This window comes from Lethenteron reissneri, unplaced genomic scaffold, assembly GCF_015708825.2.
Source record: "Lethenteron reissneri isolate LAM-NWPU_2019-01 unplaced genomic scaffold, ASM1570882v1 scaffold_140, whole genome shotgun sequence".
In the NCBI taxonomy this organism is placed as follows: domain Eukaryota; kingdom Metazoa; phylum Chordata; class Hyperoartia; order Petromyzontiformes; family Petromyzontidae; genus Lethenteron; species Lethenteron reissneri.
Genome location: NW_026891113.1, coordinates 474,303 through 490,498, shown reverse-complemented (window position 1 = coordinate 490,498; position 16,196 = coordinate 474,303). Strand labels below are relative to the sequence as shown.

General features: G+C 43.2%; 1 pseudogene; it reads left to right on the top strand.

Moving 5' to 3' along the window:
- Positions 1 to 13,914, top strand: LOC133362196 (zinc finger protein 585A-like; annotated as a pseudogene).
- Positions 13,915 to 16,196: the final 2,282 nt, after the last annotated feature.

Genomic DNA, 16,196 nt, shown 5'->3' with positions numbered 1-16,196 from the left:
GGCAAGAAGCCGTTCAATTGCTCTGTGTGTGGGAAGGTATTTTCACGGAAATCACATCTTCAGATTCACCAGAAGACACACACGGGCGAGAAGCCGTTCAAGTGCTCTGTGTGTGGGAAGGCATTTTCTCGGAAATCACATCTTCACAGTCATCAGAAAACACACACGGGTGAGAAGCCATTCAAGTGCTCTGTTTGTGGGAAGGCATTTGCACAGAAATCAAATCTTAACGATCACCAGAAAACACACTCGGGCGAGAAGCCATTCAAGTGCTCTGTTTGTGGGAAGGCATTTTCACAGAAATCAAATCTTCACAGTCATCAGAAAACACACACGGGCGAGAAGCCATTCAAGTGCTCTGTGTGTGGGAAGGCATTTGCATGGAAATCACATCTTCATAGGCACCACAAAACACACTCGGGCGAGAAGCCATTTAATTGCTCTACGAGGGAGATGTTCACAGCCATAACCCCAAAACAAGCATCAGAAGATCCGCAATGATAGGGAAGTGAAATCAAATAGTGAAATTCAAAGTGCTGAAATGAGTCCTGAAAAAAATGCATCTTTCGAACCTAGGCAGGTGGATCCTGAGAGATCGTTGAATGTAGCGGATGCAATGAGTCCTGACGACAATTCATCTTTCGACCCCATGCAGTTGGATCCTGAGAGATGGCTAGATGTAGTGGATGTAATCAGCGCTGAAGACAATTCCACTTTCGACCCCATGCAGTTGGATACTCAACAATGGCTGCTGGAGTGGCTGGAAAATCAAAGTTTTGAGCACTTCTTTTAGCTGTTGAAGTCCTGGAACGTGCATGTCTGTATCTCTGTAAGATCAATTAATAACGTACAACTCTTTTTGAATCAGTGATTTGCAGCAGTACTCCAAGCTAGTGTGATCATTTGAACAAATATGTTTGATTGCTCTGTGTGTTTGAAGCATTTTCACGGTTAGAAAACACTTCACAAGTCATCAGAAAACAAAAGCTGAATTCGAAAGTGATGTAATGAGTTCTAAAGGAAATTCCACTTTCGACCCCATGAAGTTGGATATGAAGAGATGGCTGGATGTAGTGGAGTGGCTGAAGACTCTAACGTATTGAGTACATCTGTTAACTGTTGCCCTGTGTATATTCGTGTCTCTTAGATATATTTTTTCAGTGATTTCCAGTACTCCGAGCTAGAGTGATGTTGTGAATGCTCTATAATGTGTTCAGATGAACGTATTCCTTTTAAGTTCCAGAAGTGTTCACTTACTTCAGGATGACAACAATGTTATACTTCTATAGATGCGTTGCATCGTCTGGTGGTTGTATCATCGGGACTGGTAAATGTGTGGTGTTTATGGTAGAAGGTGCCATGTCATCTTCTCACAGCTAATTGCGTGTTAAAGTTTATTCTAGACTTCGTCACGTTAAGGTGGTGCTTTGTAGTCCAATCGGACTACTTGTTGATGTGTTGTGAAGCGCAGTGGTTGTGTGGTGGTTCAACTTCTAATTTTACTCTCGTGGTTAAGTGGTTTTGTTGAGCTAAAGTTGGAGAAATACTGTGATCACAACTTTGCTCAATATTTTAAACATGTTCTTAATTTTCGATTTAAAGCTTTCGTGACTGCAGGGATTCATCTTCTTGGTTCTTTCAGGTAAAGTGACGTAGAATGGAAATAATAAAATAATAATATTTTATGATGTTTTATTTTTATTATTTTATTATTTCCATTCTACGTGACTTTACCGAAAGAACCAAGAAGATGTTCTTAAAAAATATTTTATCATTGTGTAATAAACAAAATAACTTAAAGTAATAGGTTTCAGAGTGTGCGTGGATTGCACGTTCGTTGTTCTTGTGTTTGATGGCTTGGACTTCTGGACGAATGGCTTCAGTCAAAAGGACGTCGATGGGGAAATCGACGTTTACGTGTTAGATTTTAAGAATATGTTTTAACTGTTGAATTCCTATTGGGAAATAATTTGCCTAGTTCCTTCCTGTTTGAGCATGCGTATGAATAAAGATTTCGATACGAGTATTAACGTGAATTTTCTTGCAGAACAATAAAGACCTGACATGTTAAAGATGACTAATCGTCCCTTATTGCTACAATGTTCATAGCGAACACGCGTGGAGGCGAGTTTCAGGTGAAGCATCTCCAGCACACAAGTTGACCCTCACCTGGCAGCATCGTGGCTGTCCGCTGATCACACTCATGACGTCACACTCATGACGTCACACGCACGAGCTGTAGGGGCGGGGCTCTGTCCGCTCAGTGGCGCTGTTTTCATTAATTTAGCACCACGAGCGGGGAGTCTCATCCCTGTAGTTCCCTGTTGTGGTGCCGCATTCATCACCACGTTGCCCCTCAATGATTTGTACGAAACGATATGAAAATAAGTTGTGTGTTCCACTATACAAACTTACACGAGTACACATATACACTCCCTTGTACACACACCCACACACGAGTTAACATACACCGCGGTGGAGAAAAATGCACGAATGTGCATCCAACCCGCTTTGTACACACAAAGATAAAGATCCCCCGTATAGCCTTAACAGACTGTAGGGGCAAGTGCTGTTAGCGAGCACCTATGAAGGCCGCAACGGTACACAAGGGGGTGGGTGGCCAGCACCACGCCCGACCGCCTTTGTCTCCCTCGTGGCAATGTTTACACACCGCACCAGGTACTCATTTGAGGCTGAGTCGACCTAGGGGAGGCCCGGGACCGGTTCAGATAATCGTCACTGGTGTTGGCCGTGAGCGGGAATCGAACCCGTGTAGCCGGGTTCATAGCGCAGCGCGCTAACCGCTACACCACCGCTCCCCACATATACACTCCGTTGTACACACACCCACACACGAGTGGACATACACAGTGCTGTAGGAAAATGCACGAATGTGCATACACACCGCTTTGTACATACACACACGGGTGCACATGCATACACGAGTGCGTACACCCATTTGTGCATTTATACATACGACACATATGTATAGATGCACAAATGAGTGTAAATGCATCGGGGTGTAGATACATGCACAGTGTAATTGCACACAGCAATATACATAAACACATGTGCACGTATACAGCAGTGTGCATGCTCAGGGATTGCGTTTCAACACACACAAATATGCGAGCACACACGATTGTACATATATACACACACGTGTACAGACCCACACGTGTCCATGAACGAGTGTAAATACACACACGAGTGCACATACACACGAATATACCCACAGAGAAGTACACACCCATGTCCATACACATGGCTACAGTTCCCTGCTGTAATGGCTGGTGCTTATGCTAGAAGGTGGCATGTGTTGTAATTATTGCACAGCAAATGATGTGAGCGTGCTGTCTTGTTGATTCCAAACTTTGTCACGTTAAGGTGGTGCTTCGTAGTCCTATCGGATTACTTGTTGATGTAGTGTGATGCGCATTGGTTGTGAGGTGTTTCAATTCCTGATTTTACTCTCGTTGTTAAGTGGTCTTGTTGAGCTAAAGTTGGAGAAAGACATTGCTCACACACGCTTACAAGCGATACAATTTCGATTATCAATAAAAGTGTATGACAGCAATCGTAATAATTGTCGTGAATTAAATTAAACAAATCACCTTGATTTACTGACGCGCTCATATCAACACAAATACTTAAATATATTTTTTATAAAACAAAGTCAGTACAGTATATATTTGTATCTCTTAGTCGAAATCGAACTGGACATCAGCATTTTGATACTTCAGACTGTATGTCGATGTTAAATCCTCTAAACTTGCTTCAGTTTAAAGGACATTGTCGGGTGAATATTGGCAAATTATCACGAAGCACGAAATTATGCATGGATATGTATATCTTTATTTAAACGGAAGCATACAATTATGCAGTGAGATATGCATATGTATTAAGGTTAAATTGCAATGGCCGGATTAGCTAAGCTATGTTGCTACATATGCGGATTGTTAATGTAGAAATTAACAATTGAATGCAAAGTCGATGATAATCCAAGACGAGAACAAAGGAATTGAATGCTAGAGGGGAGTTATAAGGGGCTTAAAATCAGACCTCAAGACCATTTCGAGAGGGATTTCACTGAGGATAGACGCGCAACTCCTCGCTCTGCAGATTACCCTTCTCCTGCGAGACCCAGCCTGGCGAGCCCGATTGCCTGGCGACTGGGAGAGTTCGTGGCGATCACTTCAGACGGGTTACAGGGACATCGACACGCCGTGCATCAACAAGTAAGTGTCTTCGTTAGTGGATACAACTGGTAGTCGCGTTCATCCCGACTTACGAGACGTTACTGTGTGTCGGTTAAACGTTAGTGAGAGTTTGCTTTTTGGCGATTTGAGGCAGACATCCACGCAGCTTAGAGGGTGCCTTTAACTCTCAACAACACCCGCGACTGTTACTCTGCTCTGAAGAATCATTCACATGGAGCAGATACTCTGTCCACAGCGCCACGCACACACGGGCAAGAAGCCGTTCAATTGCTCTGTGTGTGGGAAGGCATTTTCACGGAAATCACATCTTAACACTCACCAGAAAACACACACAGGCGAGAAGCCATTCAATTGCTCTGTGTGTGGGAAGGCATTTTCACAGAAATCACATCTTAACACTCACCAGAAAACACACACAGGCGAGAAGCCATTCAATTGCGCTGTGTGTGGGAAGGCATTTGCACAGAAATCACATCTTCAGAGTCACCAGAAAACACACACGGGCGAGAAGCCATTCAAGTGCTCTGTTTGTGGGAAGGCATTTGCTTGGAAATCTATTCTTTACAGTCACCAGAAAACACACACGGGCGAGAAGCCGTTCAATTGCTCTATTTGTGGAAAGGTATTTGCGGATAAATCAAATCTTAACAGACACCAGAAAACACACTCGGGTGAAAAGCGAATCAATTGCTCTGTGTGTGGGAATGCATTTGCACGAAAATCACATCTTCAGAGTCATCAAAAAACACACACGGGCGAGAAGCCATTCAATTGCTCCGTGTGTGGGAAGGCATTTTCACAGAAATCACATCTTCACAGTCACCAGAAAACACACTCAGGTGAAAAGCGAATCAATTTCTCTCCGAGGGAGAGGACATGTTCACGGTCATCACCACGAAACAAGCATCAGACGATCCGCAATGATAGGGAAGTGGAATCAAAAGGTGTAATGCAAAGTGCTGCAATGAGTCCTGAAAAAAATGCATCTTTTGATCCTATACAGGTGGATCCTGAGAGATGCCTAGATGTAGTGGATGTCATGAGTCCTGACAACAATTCCTTTTTCGACCTCATGCAGTTGGATCCTGAGAGGTTGCTGGATGTAATGAGCCCTGCCGACAATTCCTCTTTCGACCCCATGCAGTTGGATACTGAGAAATGGCTGCTGGAATGGCTGGAGAGTCAAAGTTTTGAGAACTTCTGTTAACTCTTGAAGTCCTGGAATGTGCATGTTTGTGTCTCTGTTAGATCAGTTAATAAGGTACGAAATATTATTTCCGTGATTTCCAGTACTCCAAGCTAGAGTGATGTTTCGGCCACAACGCAAGCAGCCGTCGTCAGGTGGAGAACAGGTCCGTCAAGTAGTCATTCAGACTCTGTCTACTTGACAGACCTATTCTTCACCTGAAGATGGCTGCTTGCGTTGTGGCCGAAACGTCGTGAAAATTATTTTATTATGTTTTATTTTTATTATTTTATTACTTCACTTCTACGTGACTTTACCAAAAGAACCAAGAAGATTGATCCCTGCAGTCACGAAAGCTTTAAATCGAAATAGAGTGATGTTGTGAATGCTCTATAATGTGTTCAGATGAACGTATTCCTTTTAAGTTCCAGAAGTGTTCACTTATTTCAGGATGACAACAATGTTATACTTCTATAGATGCGTTGCTTCGTCTGGTGGTTGTATCATCGGGACTGCTAAATGTGTGGTGTTTATGGAAGAAGGTGCCATGTCATCTTCTCACAGCTAATTGCGTGTTAAAGTTTATTCTAGACTTCGTCACGTTAAGGTGGTGCTTCGTAGTCCTATCGGACTACTTGTTGATGTGTTGTGAAGCGCAGTGGTTGTGTGGTGGTTCAATTTCTAATTTTACTCTCGTGGTTAAGTGGTAGTGTTGAGCTAAAGTTGGAGAAATACTGTGATCACAACTTTGCTCAATATTTTAAACATGTTCTTTAATTTTTTTTTATCATTGTGTAATAAATAAATAACTTAAAGTATAGGTTTCAGAGTGTGCGTGGATTGCACGTTCGTTGTTCTTGTGTTTGATGGCTTGGACTTCTGGACGAATGGCTTCAGTCGAAAAGGACGTCAATGGGGAAATCGACGTTTACGTGTTAGATTTTAAGAATATGTTTTAACTGTTGAAATTGGGAAATAATTTGCCCAGTTCCTTCCTGTTTGAGCAAGCGTATTAATAAAGATTTCAATACGAGTGTTAACGTGAATTTTCTTGCAGATTAATAAAGACCTGAATTGTTTTTAAAGATGACTGAGCATACGTTATTTCAACCATATCCTTCCTTTAAAAAACACGGACGAGTAGACATACACACACAAGTGTGCTTATAAACACGACTGTCTATACAGCGGTGTTTATTCACACACGAGTGTGCATGTGTTTCTACGAGTTTTAACGTTAATTTACTTGCAGAACAATTAAAACCTGACATGTTAAAGATAACTAATCGTCCCTTATTGAAGAAGGGAAGTAATAAAATAATAAAAATAAAACAATAAAAAAAATTATAATTTTTTATTATGTTTTATTTTAATTAAATAATAAAACAATTAATTTAAAACAGAATAAAAATACGTCATAAAGCTACTTTATTTTTTTTATTATTTTTTTATTTCCCTTCTTCGTGACTTTACCGAAAGAGCCAAGAAGGTTCATTTTCTTGCAGAACAATAAAGACCTGACATGTTAAAGACGACTAATCGTCCCTTATTGCTACAATGTTCATAGCGAACACGTGTGGAGGCGAGTTTCAGGTGAAGCATCTCCAGCACACAAGTTGACCCTCACCTGGCAGCATCGTGGCTGTCCGCTGATCACACTCATGACGTCACACTCATGACGTCACACGCACGAGCTGTAGGGGCGGGGCTCTGTCCGCTCAGTGGCGCTGTTTTCATTAATTTAGCACCACGAGCGGGGAGTCTCATCCCTGTAGTTCCCTGTTGTGGTGCCGCATTCATCACCACGTTGCCCCTCAATGATTTGTACGAAACGATATGAAAATAAGTTGTGTGTTCCACTACACATACTTACACGGGTACACATATACACTCCCTTGTACACATAAGTGGACATACACAGCGGTGTAGAAAAATGCACGAATGTGCATCCACCCCGCTTTGTACACACAAAGATAAAGATCCCCCGTATAGCCTTAACAGACTGTAGGGGCAATACACACACAAATGTACGAGCACGCACGATTGTACATACATACACACACGTGTACAGACCCACACGTGTCCATGAACGAGTGTAAATACACACACGAATGTACACGCACAGCAGTACACACCCATGTACATACACATGGCTACAGTTCCCTGTTGTGGTACCGCATTCATTACCACGTTGCCCCTCAATTCTTGGTACGACACAATATTATAACAATAACACACGAGTACACACATACACTCCCTTGTACACGCACCCACACACGAGTGGACATACACAGAGCTGTAGATACATACACGAATGTGCATACACACAGCTTTGTACATACACACACGGATGCACATGCATACACGAGTGCGCATACACACACGAGTATACATACACAGCAGTGTACGTACACAGGGATTGCGTTTGACATCACAAATAAATGTGCGAACAAATTAGTGTACATACCTATACACACATACACGCATGTACATATCCACAAAAACAAGTGTAAATATACACGTGTACACACATTGCAGAGTGAATATGAGCAAATGAACGCGAATTATGTGGTGAGATGCACATATGCATTCAGACTTAAGCTCAATAGCCAGATTAACGAAGCTAATTGCTAGATATGCAGATTGGAAATTCCAAAAATAACAATTGAATGTAAAGTTCATGAAATTCAACGTCGGAAAACTTCATCTTTCATCAATGCAACACCATTCCAAACGACCCCACCATTTGTGTGCTGGTGTCATTGACCCAATTCGATTGATACCTGTGACTTACAGCTTTCCACACCTTACGCCACGCTCCCACGCCCCCTTCATTCGTTTTTTTGTTTATCAGAAGGAGGCACTCTCTGTTGTTTGTCAATCTCCTGCCACGAGTAAAGTTTTGCAAAAACAACCCCCTTCGTTCATTGACGGTGTTGGACGGTAACGCTGTGGTGGATGTGAGCAATGTCCCGGAGGTAAGGCTCGTAGCCACCACAGCGTCCCACGAGGTCTTTGGACGGGTGCGAGGGGCTGGTAACACCTCAATAGTCAATGAAATTAGCAAAACAACTCGTATTCTTAGGTTTTTTCGGTAAGGTCACGTAGGTAAAACACATTAAAAAGTAAAATAAAATAAAAATCACGACGTTTCAGAGGCAACACAAGCTTCCGTCTTCAGGTGGTACCATCACAGCCAAGACAGCTGTATCAAAAAAAAACTCGTCGCAAATTTTAAACACGGGCAAAATATTGAACACATGCACACAGGTGTATATACACACCGAAGGTCGTATGTTACAGACTAAAAGATGACGATTGTTTTTTTTGCGTAACGTTATTATGAACCACGCTTTCAAGCTAAACCATTCAGATGATTATTCAAAGTTCATGACAGAAATTATAACAAAACACACTCGTTTGCTAAAAGCACCATGCTCAACACGAGTGTCCTTAAATATGTTTATTAAACAGGTTCAGAACAGTATTAACTTGCACCTATTAGTCCAAGATGGGGCCGGCTAGTTTTTTTTGGCTAGTCCCGTGTGTGTTTGTTGTGTGAGGTGTCTTGATAGCAGTCGCTCTCCACTGTAGTCCTGGCATCTGCTGCTCAGATTCCTTCCACAGCTGTGGTCCCAGTGGCACCGTCTCTCCGAAGAACCATGTGGTGTGTGTGTGTGACGTGTATCACGGGGAGTGTGGGTGTGTGCCTGGGATGTGTCACGGGGTGGGTGGGTAGTCTGGTGATAGTGGTCATGGTTGGCAGCGATCCACGACCACAACAACCACCCCTACTGTGTGGTGGACATGCCACCACAAAGCAGCACGCGGCGGAGGAGTGAGGTGATCGCTCTCGCCACGCGAGCAAGGCCCCCTCGCTTCCTCTTTTTTCCCTGCATCAACAACAACAACAATAACCGCCATTCGCCACTAAGTGGCGGTGACGTCACCACGACGCTTGTGCCAGGCCAAGTGCACCTTGAGGCTACCACGTGAAGTGTCGAACGCCCGCTGGCAGGAGGTCACGGGGCAGACCCAGCAGGTGCCACGGGTCGACTGACCGAGATTACCGAGATGACTGGCTGATGCACCACCTGTGCCCCCTACTGTACCAACTTGCTGTGCTTTAGCCACCCGGCGCTCCGCTCGTTGTTGTGAGCGTCGCTCCTCCGCCCTCCGTTGTTGTTGGAGGGCGACTGCCTCCAACTGCCCAGTAGCGTCCTTCACGAGCCTGCATCACCACCTCCACCACCTGCACCTCCTCTACCTCCTCCTTTGTCTCGTCCTCCATCTCTTCCGTCGTGAGAATTATTTTATTATGTTTTATTTTTATTATTTTATTACTTCCCTTCTACGTGACTTTACCGACAGAACCATTAAGATGAATCCCTACAGTTTAGAGGACATTGTCGGGTGAATATTGTCAAATTAACACGAAGCACGGAATTATGCATGGATATGTATATCTTTATTTAAACGGAAGGGTACAATTATGCAGTGAGATATGCATATGTATTAAGGTTAAATTACAATGGCCGGATTAGCTAAGCTATGTTGCTACATATGCGGATTGTTAATGTAAAAATTAACAATTGAATGCAAAGTCCATGGATAGTCCAAGACGAGAACAAAGGATTTGGATGCTAGAGGGGAGTTATAAGGGGCTTAAATGTAGGCCTCAAGACCATTTCGAGAGGGATTTTACTGAGGATAGACGCTCGACTCCTCGCTCTGCAGATTACCCTTCTCCTGCGAGACCCAGCCTGGCGAGCCCGATTGCCTGGCGACTGGGAGAGTTCGTGGCGATCTCTGCAGACGGGTTACAGGGACATCGACACGCCGTGCATCAACAAGTAAGTGTCTTCGTTAGTGGATAAAACTGGTAGTCGCGTGTGTAGTTCGACTTACGAGACGTTACTGTGTGTCGGTTAGACGTTAGTGAGAGTTTGCTTCTTGGCGATTTGAGACAGACATCCACGCAGCTTAGAGGGTGCCTTTAACTCTCAACAACACCCGCGACTGTTACTCTGCTCTGAAGAATCAGTCACATGGAGCAGATAAACTATCCACATCGCCACGCACACACGGGCGAGAAGCCGTTCAATTGCTCTGTGTGTGGGAAGGCATTTTCACGGAAATCCCATCTTAACGATCACCAGAAGACACACACGGGCGAGAAGCCATTCAAATGCTCTGCGTGTGGGAAGGCATTTTCACATAAATCACATCTTAACAGACACCAGAAAACACACACGAGCGAGAAGCCATTCAGTTGCTCTGTTTGTGGGAAGGCATTTGCGGAGAAATCACATCTAAACAGACACCAGAAAACACACACGAACGAGAAGTCATTCAATTGCGCTGTGTGCGGGAAGGCATTTTCACGGAAATAAAATCTTCAGTCACAAGAAAACACACTCGGGCTAGAAGCCATTTCATTGCTCTCAGAGGGAGAGGACATGTTCACGGCCATCACCCCGAAACAAGCACCAGAAGATCCGCAATGATAGGGAAGTGAAATCAAAATGTAGAATTCAAAGTGCTGCAATGAGTCCTGAAAAAATGCATCTTTCGAACCTATGCAGGTGGATCCTGAAAGATGGCGAGATGTAGTGGATGTAATCAGCGCTGACGACAATTCCTCTTTCGACCCCATGAAGTTGGATCCGGAGAGATGGCTGGATGTAGTGGAGTGGCTGAAGACTCAAACGTATTGAGTACATCTGTTAACTGTTGCCCTGTGTATATTCGTGTCTCTTAGATATATTTTTTCAGTAATTTCCAGTACTCCGAGCTAGAGTGATGTTGTGAATGCTCTATAATGTGTTGAGATGAAAGCCTTCCTTTTAAGTTCCAGAAGTGTTCACTTATTTCAGGATGACAACAATGTTATACTTATATAGATGCGTTGCTTGGTCTGGTGGTTGTATCATCGGGACTGGTAAATGTTTGGTGTTTATGGTAGAAGGTGCCATGTCATCTTCTCACAGCTAATTGCGTGTTAAAGTTTATTCTAGACTTCGTCACGTTAAGGTGGTGCTTTGCAGTCCTATCGGACTACTTGTTGATGTGTTGTGAAGCGCAGTGGTTGTGTGGTGGTTCAATTTCTAATTTTACTCTCGTGGTTAAGTGGTTTTGTTGAGCCAAAGTTGGAGAAATACTGTGATCACAACTTTGCTCAATATTTTAAACATGTTCTTAAAAAAATTTTATCATTGTATAATAAATAAAATAACTTAAAATAATAGGTGTCAGAGTGTGCGTGGATTGCACGTTCGTTGTTCTTGTGTTTGATGGCTTGGACTTCTGGACGAATGGCTTCAGTCGAAAAGGACGTCAATGGGGAAATTGACGTTCACGTGTTGAATTTTAAGAATATGTTTTAACTGTTGAATTCCTATTGGGAAATAATTTGCCCAGTTCCTTCCTGTTTGAGCATGCGTATTAAATAAAGATTTCGATACGAGTGTTAACGTGAATTTTCTTGCAGATTAATAAAGACCTGAATTGTTTAAAAAAATTAATGATCGTGCGTTATTTCAACCATATCCTTCCTTAAAAAAAACACGGACGAGTAGACATGTACACACAAGTGTGCTTATATGTTTAAGGACACTTGTTGATCAGCGTGTGTCTAGACAACGAAGGGGAATTGTCATATTCTATCAATTAAAATGGTTACAATTGCCGTGGATACCCACGTGTATGGTATAGTTTGTAAGATTTGTTGATTATAATGTAACGCAGCCATTATCACATTTCATATAGCAGAAAGTCTCGTGTGTATTTAGACCTTTGTGTAATGCAGTACTGTGTGTACGAATTTGTTGACACATTTTCCACGTGTTTTCACGGTAAGTGCATCGAATGTGGAGGGGTAACCAGCCCCTCGCAACATTCCGGAGACCTCGAGGGCCGCTGTGATCGCTATGAGCATTCCCTCTGGGACACTGCTCACAGTTACCACAGCTTTACCGTCCGCCGATGCGGTAGGGGGTTGTTTTTACAGAACTTTACTCGTGGAAGGGGAATGCCAAACAACAGGGAGAGTGGCTCTTCTTCTTGGTTCTTTCGGTAAAGTCACGTAGAAGGGAAGTAATAAAATAATAAAAATAAAAACTTAATAAAAAAATTCTCACGACGTTTCGGCTACAACGCAAGCAGCCTTCTTCATGAAATTAAATCCCTGCAGTTTAGAGGACATTGTCGGGTAAATATTAGCAAATTCACAGGAAGCACGAAATTATGCATGGAGATGTATGTAATTATTCAAACAGAAGTGTACATTTACGCAGTCGGATGTACATACGTATTAAGGTTAAATTACAATGGCCAAATTCGCTAAGCTATGTTGCTACATATGCGGGTTGTTAATGTAGAAATTAACAATTGAATGCAAAGTCCATGATAATCCAAGACGAGAACAAAGGATTTGGATGCTAGAGGGGAGTTATAAGGGGCTTAAAATCAGAACTCAAGACCATTTCGAGAGGGATTTCACTGAGGATAGACGCACGACTCCTCGCTCTGCAGATTACCCTTCTCCTGCGAGACCCAGCCTGGCGAGCACGATTGCCTGGCGACTGGTTGGCGAGTTCGTGGCGATCTCTTCAGACGGGTTACAGGGACATCGACACGCCGTGCATCAACAAGTAAGTGTCTTCGTTAGTGGATACAACTGGTAGTCGCGTGTATCCCGACTTACGAGACGTTACTGTGTCTCGGTTAGACGTTAGTGAGAGTTTGCTTTTAGGCGATTTGAGCCAGACATCCACGCAGCTTAGAGGGCGCCTTTAACGCTCAACAACACCCGCGACTGTTACTCTGCTCTGAAGAATCATTCACATGGAGCAGATAAAATCTCCACAGCGCCACGCACACACGGGCCAGAAGCCGTTCAATTGCTCTGTGTGTGGGAAGGCATTTTCACGGAAATCACATCTTAACACTCACCAGAAAACACACACAGGCGAGAAGCCATTCAAGTGCTCTGTGTGTGGGAAGGCATTTTCACAGAAATCAAATCTTAACACTCACCAGAAAACACACACAGGCGAGAAGCCATTCAATTGCGCTGTGTGTGGGAAGGCATTTGCAGATAAATCAAATCTTAACACTCACCAGAAAACACACAAGGACGTGAAGCAGTTCAAGTGCTCTGTTTGTTCGAAGGCATTTGCGCAGAAATCAACTCTAAACAGTCACCAGAAAACACACACGGGCGAGAAGCCATTCAATTGCGCTGTGTGTGAGAAGGCATTTGCTCGGAAATCAATTCTTAACGATCACCAGAAAACACACAAGGGCGAGAAGCCGTTCAATTGCTCTGTGTGTGGAAAGGCATTTTCACATAAATCAAATCTTCACAGGCACCAGAAAACACATACGGGCGAAAAGCCGTTCAAGTGCTCTGTGTGTGGGAATGCATTTGCACGAAAATCACATCTTCAGAGTCATCAAAAAACACACACGGGCGTGAAGCCATTCAAGTGCTCTGTTTGCGGGAAGACATTTGCGGAGAAATCACATCTTCACAGTCACCAGAAAACACACTCGGGTGAAAAGCGAATCAATTGCTCTCCGAGGGAGAGGACATGTTCACGGTCATCACCACGAAACAAGCATCAGAAGATCCGCAATGATAGGGAAGTGAAATCAAAAGGTGTAATGCAAAGTGCTGCAATGAGTCCTGAAAAAAATGCATCTTTTGATCCTATACAGGTGGATCCTGAGAGATCCCTAGATGTAGTGGATGTCATGAGTCCTGACAACAATTCCTTTTTCGACCTCATGCAGTTGGATCCTGAGAGGTTGCTGGATGTAATGAGCCCTGACGACAATTCCTCTTTCGACCCCATGCAGGTGGATACTGAGAAATGGCTGCTGGAATGGCTGGAGAGTCAAAGTTTTGAGAACTTCTGTTAACTCTTGAAGTCCTGGAATGTGCATGTTTGTGTCTCTGTTAGATCAGTTAATAAGGTACGAAATATTATTTCCGTGATTTCCAGTACTCCAAGCTAGAGTGATGTTTCGGCCACAACGCAAGCAGCCGTCGTCAGGTGGAGAACAGGTCCGTCAAGTAGTCATTCAGACTCTGTCTACTTGACAGACCTATTCTTCACCTGAAGATGGCTGCTTGCGTTGTGGCCGAAACGTCGTGAAAATTATTTTATTATGTTTTATTTTTATTATTTTATTACTTCACTTCTACGTGACTTTACCAAAAGAACCAAGAAGATTGATCCCTGCAGTCACGAAAGCTTTAAATCGAAATAGAGTGATGTTGTGAATGCTCTATAATGTGTTCAGATGAACGTATTCCTTTTAAGTTCCAGAAGTGTTCACTTATTTCAGGATGACAACAATGTTATACTTCTATAGATGCGTTGCTTGGTCTGGTGGTTGTATCATCGGGACTGCTAAATGTGTGGTGTTTATGGTAGAAGGTGCCATGTCATCTTCTCACAGCTAATTGCGTGTTAAAGTTTATTCTAGACTTCGTCACGTTAAGGTGGTGCTTTGTAGTCCTATCGGACTACTTGATGATGTGGTGTGATGCGCAGTGGTTGTGTGGTGGTTCAATTTCTAATTTTACTCTCGTGGTTAAGTGGTTTTGTTGAGCCAAAGTTGGAGAAATACTGTGATCACAACTTTGCTCAATATTTTAAACATGTTCTTTAATTTTTTTATCATTGTGTAATAAATAAATAACTTAAAGTATAGGTTTCAGAGTGTGCGTGGATTGCACGTTCGTTGTTCTAGTGTTTGATGGCTTGGACTTCTGGACGAATGGCTTCAGTCGAAAAGGACGTCAATGGGGAAATCGACGTTCACGTGTTGAATTTTAAGAATATGTTTTAACTGTTGAAATTGGGAAATAATTTGTCTAGTTCCTTCCTGTTTGAGCATGCGTTTTAATAAAGATTTCAATACGAGTATTAACGTGAATTTTCTTGCAGATTAATAAAGACCTATATTGTTTTTAAAGATGACTGATCGTACGTTATTTCAACCATATCCTTCCTTGAAAAAACACGGACATACACACACAAGTGTGCTTATAAACACGACTGTCTATACAGCGGTGTGCAATCACACACGAGTGTGCATGTGTTTCTACGAGTTTTAACTTTAATTTTCTTGCAGAACAATAAAGACCTGACATGTTTAAGATGACTAATCGTCCCTTATTGCTACAATGTTCATAGCGAACACGTGTGGAGGCGAGTTTCAGGTGAAGCATCTCCAGCACACAAGTTGACCCTCACCTGGCAGCATCGTGGCTGTCAGCTGATCACACTCATGACGTCACACTCATGACGTCACACGCACGAGCTGTAGGGGCGGGGCTCTGTCCGCTCAGTGGCGCTGTTTTCATTAATTTAGCACCACGAGCGGGGAGTCTCATCCCTGTAGTTCCCTGTTGTGGTGCCGCATTCAACACCACGTTGCCCCTCAATTATTTGTACGACACGATATGAAAATAAGTTGTGTGTTCCACTACACATACTTACACGGGTACACATATACACTCCCTTGTACACATAAGTGGACATACACAGCGGTGTAGAAAAATGCACGAATGTGCATCCACCCCGCTTTGTACACACAAAGATAAAGATCCCCCGTATAGCCTTAACAGACTGTAGGGGCAATACACACACAAATGTGCGAGCACGCACGATTGTACATACATACACACACGTGTACAGACCCACACGTGTCCATGAACGAGTGTAAATACACACACGAATGTACACGCACAGCAGTACACACCCATGTACATACAC